Below are 10,932 nucleotides of genomic sequence, written 5' to 3'. Positions count from 1 at the left end.
CACAAAAATAAAAGCGAGAACTTGATATCATCTAGCGTTGCAATTTTGGCTATTGCTATAAGGAACACTGATTTTTTATGGGTTAACTTTATTTTACGAAATATTTTGCGAAATATTCGTTGACTTTGAGTATTTATGTTACTTTAAGTGTGTGTTATCACATTTTCTTGGTTTGCTTAACAACCACAGAGCAAATTGGCAGTGAGTGTTTATTGTAATGGCATTTGTGTTCAACGTTTTCAAATTCAGTTTGCATTCATTGGTTAAAAAAATAGTATTTGTATGTTCTAGTTGATTGTATTAAAGTTAATGTATAATATTATTGTAATATTTTGTAGATAGAACAAGAAGATTTTCTTTTAACTCCGCAACACAAGTTTGATGTCATTCATGATTTCTATATTGGAATGAAACAGACGCTGGTCGAATTGAAAGAGCAAGACTTTTATCTGGAATTAATTGTTCAAAATTTATCGACTGAAATTAATTTGAATAAAAGCGAAACAGATATATTAATGAAAGAAAAAGAGGACCACATAGAAGCTCTTGAACAGCGTATGCATGCTTGCCAGCGCAATTTACAGAGCATGGAACAAGTATGTCTCCATTAAAATCATAACAATAATACAATCAAAGCTCAACGTAGTTCAGTAAAAGAACTTTTACAAGCGAAAACATACTCATCAAATGAATTTCGATTGTTTTATTATCCCAGCTATACCTGTTGTTGCTGCTGTTCTCGATACATTTTTATTATGTAATTATATTATTTACAAATATTTAAGAAAAACTTCGTATGCTTACATATAGAATCAAAGACAACAAGCACAGAAAGTATCAACTTTCGGAAAAGATAACAATGTTATTGTTGACGGTAAGTAATCTTAAGGTAGTTCTACTAAATCCGGTTGATTCCTAAAACGACTTATACTGCTACTAATTAAATACTACCAATTAAATAAATGTAAATTATATTACGCCTGCTTCTAATGCGACTAGTAATACCACAATTTATACTTCTGCTACTATTACTTTTTATACTTCTACTGCTACTCGTATTGCTACTACTACTACTACTACTACTTCTACTACTTCTACTACTGCGACTGGTCATTGGGTCATTGTCGACCTGAAATGGCCCAAAAGTCACCCGGGTGTGACAAGAACCCAATTCATGTCAACCTGGGGTGACTTCAAGCCGACTCTAGTCACCCCCGGGTGACTAGAATCGGCTTCATGTCACCCAAGGGTGACAAGAATCGGCTTCTTGTCACCTGCGGTGACTTGTGGCCATTTCAGGTCGCGATCGACCCAATGAGAAAGGCTCAATGGGTCAGTGTCGACCTGAAATGGCCCAAAAGTCACCCGGGGTGACTAGAATCCGATTCATGTCACCCCGGGTGACTACTACTACTACTACTACTACTACTACTACTACTACTACTTCTACTACTACTACTACTACTACTACTACTACTACTGCTGCTGCTGCTGCTGCTGCAGCTTCTACCGGCTACATCTGTTGCTGCTGATACTACGACTAATATATATGTAAACTTATAAAACTTTTTTGGCGTTTATATTTTGCCTATTTATATACAATTAACAATGTAATGTAATATGTTTTACTACTGCCACCACTGCTACTACTATGACTACTAATGTTTGTTCATCAACTACTACTACTACTGCTGCTGCTGCTGCAAATTATACTAATGCATATGTATGCTTAAAAAAATTGATTGCTGCGTTCAGTTTCTGCCTACGATTATAAACATAAGCATTACAATGAAATATGTAATATAGTATGATTAAAATAAGTGGTTATTATTGACTTGGTACACAATAAGTCACTTGGTATACATGACATCACAGTTTTGAAATGTTTACTTAATTTGTTTATGCTTTTAATGTATGTATTGCAGTTTCCCCTTTTTTATACTCGAGTTAATAGAATGGATAATCGAGTTCAGATAATTAATACATCACTTATTGGTTGAAAAGACTCAAAACTTTAAACAGTTTCAGTTCACGCAGGCCTCGCTCCACTTATAGCAAACACATTTGGATGTTTCTCATGCTACTTTTCATTAATAGTTCGCCTTAATTAAAAGCGTTATTTGTTATGCCCCCGAAGTGTGGCATATAGTTTTTGAACTGTCCGTCAGTCTGTCTGTCCGTCCGAGTCCGACAGTCAGTCTGTCCGTCCGTCCGAAATCTTTAACATTGGTTATAACTTTTGCAATATTGAAGAGCAACTTGATATTTGGCATGCATGTGTATCTCATGGAGATGCACATTTTGAGTGGTGAAAGGTCAAGGTGAAGGTCATCCTGCAAGGTCAAAGGTCAAATATATGGCTTCAAAGCGGCGCAGACGGGGCGTTATGTTTCTGACAAACACATCTCTTGTTTATCAAAGAGATACGTTTACTCAAAGAACGAGTTGAACGGCTTGAAAGAAAAACAGACCAAACACCGACGAATGAACTCCTTCTTCCAACAGACGAAATTCTAAATGGCAAATGTGGTAACTATGTGCATTGCAATTAGAGAACAAGAACAAGTACTATATAATATAATCATTTATATAAATAGTATTGAATATTGTTAAATGAAGAGATACATTTCGACATGAAAATATTGACATATAATTGCGTGTATTGTAGTGTATTTGAATGTTTTTATTAATATGTTCACATAAAGAATCCAAGATTACCATCCATGCGAAGAATGTTGAGGATGTTGCAGCTTACGAAGATATTACAGAGAGAATGTGTGATGTAGCAAACTGTATAATTAATAAGAAACCTCTACAGCCGCGGAACTCTTCTCTCAAAAGTTATTTTAGTGGATTATTTCAAAGAATTTGGAGAGGTTGGTTAATTCATATAAATTTTTATTTAAATATTGTTATATATTCACCATTTTATGCAAATTGATTACCTTAACAATTGTTTATTTTATGTGTACTGTAGTAATATTTATTGTCTCTGTTTAACTATAACATCGAAATAAAAGAAGAGTGTATATACTATAATTTATATACTCTAGGTTTGAGCAGAATCACACATTACAACAGAAAATGTCTGGAGCTTTATATTGAATCTCCCTCGATACAAAGCTGGTTGACGTTATGCGAGGATTTCTCCAATGGTACAATTGCAATGGGATTCCAGCCGATACAACGATATCTAAGGTCTTTTGAAGGGCTCGAAAACCTGACTTTGATAATAGAATTTGACGAAGAATACTTTGCACGTTGTGCAAAAGAAAGCAGTAAGTAAAAATGTCTGTTTTGAAGTACCATCTTGTATTTAGCGTATTAAGTATCTTTAAATGTTTCAGTTGTCTTGAAAAGGAGCAATCATTTCTTTTATATTAATTGCCGACACGTTTATGTTTAGAAGTAAAGAAAAGCATACGTCTGTATTATCTTACACAGTCAACTGTATATCGCACACAATCCTATAACATCTCATTTGATTTATATTAAGAACGTAGTTTCTTAACTTTGCTTTTTTCCAGTTGACCAGTTGAACGCAAGGTTAAATTATTTACTGGAGTCTGAAACAGGTACGTTCATGTACATTTAATAAATTAAATGTATTAATAATGCATTCTCATTTATAACGCACTTATTTTTTCAGAGCTTCGGTAACGTATCCATATATGCACGTATAATAATAAGGCATTTAATAAGAATGTAGATTAAAATAGAGTACAAATTATAAATTGATTTAAAACCTGTATCAACAACGTATTTATTAAAACTTCATATTCTACTAGTTTGAACACCATGTAGATTGATACACGCGTTCATTCTGGGTTTTTTTTCTCCATAATATTTATGTTGGTATCCTCGTTTTTAACAATTCCTTAAGGCAGGCCTGAGTGTATTCTTATTTAAAGCTGACCGACCGTAGTAAAGCAAATATGCGTTATAGCCTGTATAAGATATCATGTCTTTCGAAAATTTAGCTTTTTGTTTCTTTCTTATGAAACGCAACAACTGTCGGTAAACATGACAAATAAAGATTTTTGTTTATACATGTACCACTTTTTCTTCGAAATTATATATACTGTTTTCACAAACGTGTGGGTTTAAATTATTTAAAAAAAATATACCTCTTCTCTTCATAAGCATAAGTATCGAAAGGTTTGACGGATTGATTGATCGAAGTAAAAAAGAAGTGTAAGTATTTGATTATTTTGACAAAACAGATAAAAAATGCTCCTTTTATTCAGATCTTCCCGATGGCGACAACCGCATTTCTGTAATCTGCGATGGTCAACGCATAGGATCTGAAATCTTGAAGGTTCGCGTGTTTGTTGTGTGCGCGCCAGACAGTAAAAATATCGTAGATCGTTTAAATAAAGACCTCATTGGAAAATTTGAGACTAAGATTGTGTCATTTACTGACGTACATCTGCACGTTGACAGCGAACAAAATGACTTCATACTGATAATTTTGACGCGTACGGGTTGCAAAGAGATACAGAAGATTAAAAAAGAGGTTCTGGAAAAATTATTTCATCATGAGTCCAATGTAAAAATTCTTTTTTCATGCCAAATTGATACAGTGGACAATTATTGTGGCATGAACTGCGATCGCTATTCCTCAGTTGCTAGATATAGCACAACTGAATATAAAAGATTTTGTGATGATGTAATAGCTTGTGTGGAACAATTTAATGGGACGTTTGTGCCATTACAGGCAAAAAGATTTATAATAAAGCCAGATATTATATATGTAGGTATCAAAACTTTTATCCTAAATTTTGATTTCCCTTTCCTGGTTTGTTTGCAACATCTTGCTCTTTAAAAGCTTTAAGTTTTATTTAACTACATAAACGCAATAGTATATCAACTTTTCCTGAACGATAGATTCATTTTGGTACTTGTTAAATCGCATATGATACATATATTGACCAAGATTCGTTTTCTTTAAATAACTTTTTGAAAAATCCTTGTTCACATATATATATATATCTTACCTATTATAATTATTTCTGTAGAACATAAGCTCAATTTTGTTGACTTGAAACATTAATATTCCTGTTCTCCAAATACTGAAATTAAATAAACGATGGTTTTGAATTAAGTCACTGTTGACCGTCGATGTTTCATTAATAATTCAGGTGCCGGAAGAGGTAATGATCGTGATGTTTGAGGAGGAAAATGCGCAGAAATCATTCCAGAAAGTTGTTGTGCGACATGCTGACAAAGAGCTTCCGGCTACGCGTGTCCACACGAACGTCTGGGCATTCAAGACTGGAGGTACGATATTTGAAGTTTCTTTTTTAAGTAAAACCCCTTCATATGCTACTAGTTTAATCACCATGTAGATTGATACATTCGTTTTTGTTTCGTTTTTTTCATAATATTTACGTCGATCTGCTCGTTTTTAACTAACACTTAAGGAATGCCAGAGTGTATTTCTTATTTAAAGCTGACCGACCGTAGTAATTTCAAATTTGCATTATAGCCTGTATAAGTTATCATTTCTTTCAAAAATTTAGCTTTAGTTTGTTTCTTTCTTATGAAACGCAACAACTGTCGTTGAAAATTACTATACAAGATTTTTTTTTTATACCACCTTTTCTTCGAAATTATATATACTGGTTTCACAAACGTTTGTATTTAAACTATTTATTTTATCAATGTACCTCTTCTCTTCATAATCATAAGTATCGAAAGGTTTGACGGATTGATTGATCGAAGTAAAAAAGAAATGTATGGTTTGATTATTTTGACACAAAAAAAATTAAAGGCAGATAAAAAATGCCCTTTTATCCACAGATCTTCCCAATGGCGACAACCGAATTTCTGTACTCTGCGATGGTCAAGACATAGGATCTGAAATCTTGAAGGTCTGTGAATTAGACCTGAAGAAAGCAATTAATGCGATTTCAGTAGCGATGGATACACGTCCGTTGACGTCTCTGGCCACACTCCTGCAAACGACAGCGAAAGACGTTGACGAGGAGTTTGCGAAGCTCCTCAGTTCGAAGCCTTCATCCATTGTGGAGACACTCTTACACTTGCGAAGTAATTATGGAGGTATACGTTTGTTCGTCTGAAGGCGCAAATGCAATCTTTAAATGAATGTATTTTATCAGTTTAAGTTTATATTTAATTTTGCATGCTTATTCTCTGCTAGTAGGACTATTGATGATTATGATGCTGATTTAGATTGAATATTTATACACTAGGCGAGTCTGTATACTTTGGTTGTCAGTTTGAGTTCTATTACGTTGTTATGTTCATATTTCAGAAGTGTATAGGTATCAAAAGCATAAAGAAGGCGAGTTCGTGCACTTTGGTTGTCAGTTTGAGTTTATTACGTTGTTATGTTCATATTTCAGAAGTGTATTTGTATCAAAAGCATAAAGAAGGCGAGTTTGTGTTATTTATGTGAATAATATGTAAATTATTAATAATTGAATTACAGGTGGCGGAAAATCCTTGTTCGAAATTTGCAAATCAGTAAAGTTGAAGGAATCCGTTGGGCGAATAAACCAAGAAAAGGAGGTAAAGTTACACAATTTAATTATGAAAAATGCTATCATCATATGCGTGTTATGTAAATTTTCAGTAAAACTTTATTAAGATCAAATAAAACAAAACGTGTTTCAAATATGTTTCAGTTACCCAAACAACCTTCTGATTCTGAAAGCTTATCTGATGATGATCATGAATTGCGATCCCCACTTTTCAGAAACAGTTCAGGTGAGTTAATTACCACATGTTGTAGTTATACAGATGCAGTGAGATGTCGATTTAAAAACACACATTAAATTCACCTTCATTAAATACATTCATAGAGTTATGCTGTTTTATAAGAATAACATTTATTTGATATAAATGTGTTGTTTAACATTTATCTATATTGCAAGCAAAGTACTCAGTAACAAGAAATCATACCATCGTTTTTTACCGAACATGTTTATTCTATTGAAATATATATCACGTGTATGTTCATTTGATAGTATATATCGTATGTCACAAAGACATTACATTAAAAGCACGTACTGGAGACTTTCTCACATTCAATCATTTCAATCATAGTTAACACATGTCATTGTTTTGTGTCCAGAATATAGAAATGGAAATCGACAGCGAACATCGTGTCCTCCTGATTTTCGGTCCAATTCCTTACGATCCCGTCATGGAAGTATGTCCCCGACATATTGTATGTTCCACGCTACGAAAAATAATCACACCCACCCTCCTCTCTATTCACCTACACAAAAAAATGAACAGCAGGTCAATCTTAAAGTCCATTCCGTACAATACATGATATTATAATTCATGTATTCCATAACTTATTATTTCAAGACAAAGACAGAGTTCAACTGTTTGCTTGTTTTGTACTTTAACTTTAACATATACAGATCCACGCGTTGTTGGTAGCTACACAGATTAGATTTCTTACAAAGCGTTGCATAGAGTTTAATTTTATACAACGGATTGTATAAGCATACGAAAGGAGGTATGTAGGGATTTCATAGGTTGTGTATTAAATTGTCCTAATGATTTGCGATAAAAATAATGTTTACATAAACAAAATGTACTGTTTGATCAATTTCTTTTGCCAATACACTTTCTTTATCGGTTGAATACCTATTCGTATATGACATTGACAAAATACTATTTTAAACAGTATATCAAGTTCCGCATTCATGGAGTTTTAAATTTCTTTGGTCGGTTTGAGTCCGAAACGCTCGTTTTGTAAATAACTCGATAGAGAAATAGTGTCTTGTTTCAGGTTTTTGTAACATAATCCCGCGATACCGAATGTAAATATCCATATTGAAATTTCACGTTTAACCTTTATATTATGTAACGAAACATTAACTTTTACGACATACGCTATCTAGTGATATCTAGTTATCATGTTTTGCAATATTAAATATTTTAGGCATTTTCGTATTAACAGCAGTATCAAGTAGTTGTTCATGGTGTCGCATATTTAAAAGAGTGTTTTTGCACTACAGTGCAAGCCTACCTTATTCGCAACTGAACGCTAGCTGCTTGCAGTTAACATGTTGAACTGTATCTGCTCAATATAATGTTGATGTGTGTTTCATTTATAATATGAAAGTAACATTACTACTCAAAATCAAAGAACATTTCGTACAATATTTCGTAAAATAAAGCTTCACAATTAAAAATCATTGTTCCTTATGGCAATTTCCAAAATTTCAACGCCGGATGTGGTCTGGTAAAATAGATGTTTGTAGATACAAAATGCTCGATTGTATTATTGTTTTGCATATTTAATTCCATTTTAATTTCCCGCAACGATATCTATTCATACGACACATTAACATGGTTCCAATTTAGTGTTCGTGTGTCGTATAAATAGATATATTCGCGGGAAATTAACATGGAATTAATTGTGTCACAAATAAATAAAAACGAGCATTTTGTATCTACAAAAATCAATGTTATCATACCTCATGTAGCGTTGAAATTGTGGCTATTGCTATAATGAACACTGATTGTTTAGGTGTTAACTTTATTTTACGTTATAGACGCTTTAAGCATTATTTGTTAATATTGTGTATGTATGTCACTTATTGATTGTAGTCATTGTAGTCAAACAAGATTTACATTTTTCAATATATAATTTTATAATTGCACTTGAGCCTTGTTCTGAAAAAAACTGGGCTAAATGCATGTGCGTTAAGTGTCATCCCAGATTAGCCTGTGCAGTCCGCACAGGCTAATCAGGGACGACACTTTCCGCCTAAACTTGTTTTTTAGTAAGGAAGGACTTCCTTGAAACTAAAAATACCATAAAAGCGGAAAGTGTCGTCTCTGATTAGCCTGTGTGGACTGCACAGGCTAATCTGGGACGACACTTTACGCGAATGCATTAAGCCCAGTTTTCTCGGAGCGCGGCTCAATTGTTCTAGTTTTCAATGAGGAAGATCTGTTCGGATAAAGATCGGGTCTCACCAAAGTAATTTACGTCAATGTGACACAAGTTTAATATTACCGGCATGTAGTCAAACGCAGTGCAAACTTTACTGCAAAAAATTACTGTTTTCTGTAATTCCGTAATTTGATACAGCCAATACATACTTCCTAATAGCCATGTTAATGTATTCAGTTTCTCGATTTTATGCAGCCAGTCTCTATCGAGGTATACGGGACAGCGACGTTGGACACAGACAATTCACGGAGAGTGTGGTATATCATATACACGTTTTTATAAGCTTATTTTTTGAATGAAGTCAAGATCTTTTTAAAGTAGTAAAAGTGCTACCATCATCGAAGGTGTCAAAAATAACAGCAACAATATTATTAACGTTGTAATTGCTATTATCATCGACATCACCGTAGACATCATCATTGTTGTTTTGATCATCACAATCATCAACATCATAATCATGATCACCGTTGTAAGAATCATTCTAACAATATAAAGATAACTATAATGAGTAGTATTACTTGTGTTACTTGCCCATCGTAACGAGAACCTATAATGCATTTTGAACAGCAAGCGAGCCGAAATAAAGGCTTGTTAGTTGTCCTTCTGTATCGTTATGAATAAATCAGGAAGTGTTTAGATAGGAAAACAGATGTATAGCATTAAATGTTTTGAGTTATATTATTTTACTTTTATTATTGCATACTGTTGCAAAAGCTAATTTGGTTGTTACCTTAACATCACAATATCAGGTAAACAGCACATTAAATGTCACATTTTAATCATAGTTCAGTTTTAAAAACAGAAACACATTAACAGACACATACCAGTTTTTAACATTTATTTAGATTGAGGCTTAAGTTGTTTAGTTGACATGATCTTACTTAAAATCTCCTGGCAACATTATAATATTAAATGTTGGGCTTGTTAGATTTTTAAATTTATTATTCGACGAAAGTGACTGACAGCACATTTGAAGTAGAGTTTATTATGCAACGTGAAAAGTATGCGATGCAGACTTACAATCAACATTCCATGAGTAGCAATAGCCGTTGCATATAATGATTATTAAAAATTGCATAGATTATAACATATTCTAATCAAAGGTATACCATCATATATCAAACAGTAGAAATACACGCAATAATTCGGTTTTTGAACAGTTATCTTGACTTGGTTGATATTTTCAGAGTTTTATCAAACATTTAATTTAAGTAATGACACTGTGTTGTGCTTTTTACGCGACACGTTTTAAAGAATACATTTTAGTGCATAAAATAAAAGGAGCCATCCTAGTGTCAGACCACTCACGTCAGTAGGAAAGTGTTTTTAGTCTACAAATGTTGTTTATTTTAGTTTCAGAGTGGATCAGGAATTGTAAATCGACCAGGGAGGTATGATAACTTATCCCTACGGTTTTAATGACTTATATGCATTCACGTGTAGTTTTATTCTGAGTTACTTTATTTGTGTGGCAAAAATTACCATAGAATAATCGATGTTTTTTTATAAGTATGTTGAAGTTGATTCACTGTGTCTTCTGTGTTGATAGAAGTGAGATTAAAGGTGACTCTTTTTTTTTGAAGAAGCGGATCCTGGCTTTGTCTGTGTCATATTCTCAACATAAATTATAAAACCCATGTTCGTGATGTTGTATAGCTAAGTCTGTAATGTTTTTGCGAACGCCTATATATCTTGTTTTGGCATTTCATACGCTCTATTTGTTTTTAAAGTCAATGTCACGTAATGTTTTGTTTAGCTCGAATAATAGATATTGCATTCAATATTACCACCAATCCCCTTTCGTGACAACTACTGTTTCACTTTGTTAATCATCCGCCGATGAGGAATGAATTGTAAGAATAACCACCGTCCGTCCATCCGTCTGTCCGTAACACTTTCGTGTCCGCTCCACATCTCCGGTAATGTTAATGTTAATGGCATTGAGACGTTGTGCAGAAAATATGAGTCAGTTATTCCGATTAATGTCA

General features: G+C 33.4%; 1 long non-coding RNA gene across 1 annotated transcript; it reads left to right on the top strand.

Annotated features, from left to right (window-relative positions):
• Positions 1-490: 490 nt before the first annotated feature.
• Positions 491-2,515, top strand: LOC127873111 (uncharacterized). The gene is made up of 3 exons (XR_008045976.1): positions 491-596; positions 811-874; positions 2,422-2,515. It is a non-coding gene; the product is annotated as an uncharacterized LOC127873111 (long non-coding RNA).
• The last annotated feature ends 8,417 nt before the right edge of the window (positions 2,516-10,932 follow it).

The sequence above is a fragment of the Dreissena polymorpha genome, chromosome 3, assembly GCF_020536995.1.
Source record: "Dreissena polymorpha isolate Duluth1 chromosome 3, UMN_Dpol_1.0, whole genome shotgun sequence".
NCBI classification, from domain to species: domain Eukaryota; kingdom Metazoa; phylum Mollusca; class Bivalvia; order Myida; family Dreissenidae; genus Dreissena; species Dreissena polymorpha.
This window is presented reverse-complemented; position numbering and strand designations above follow the sequence as displayed.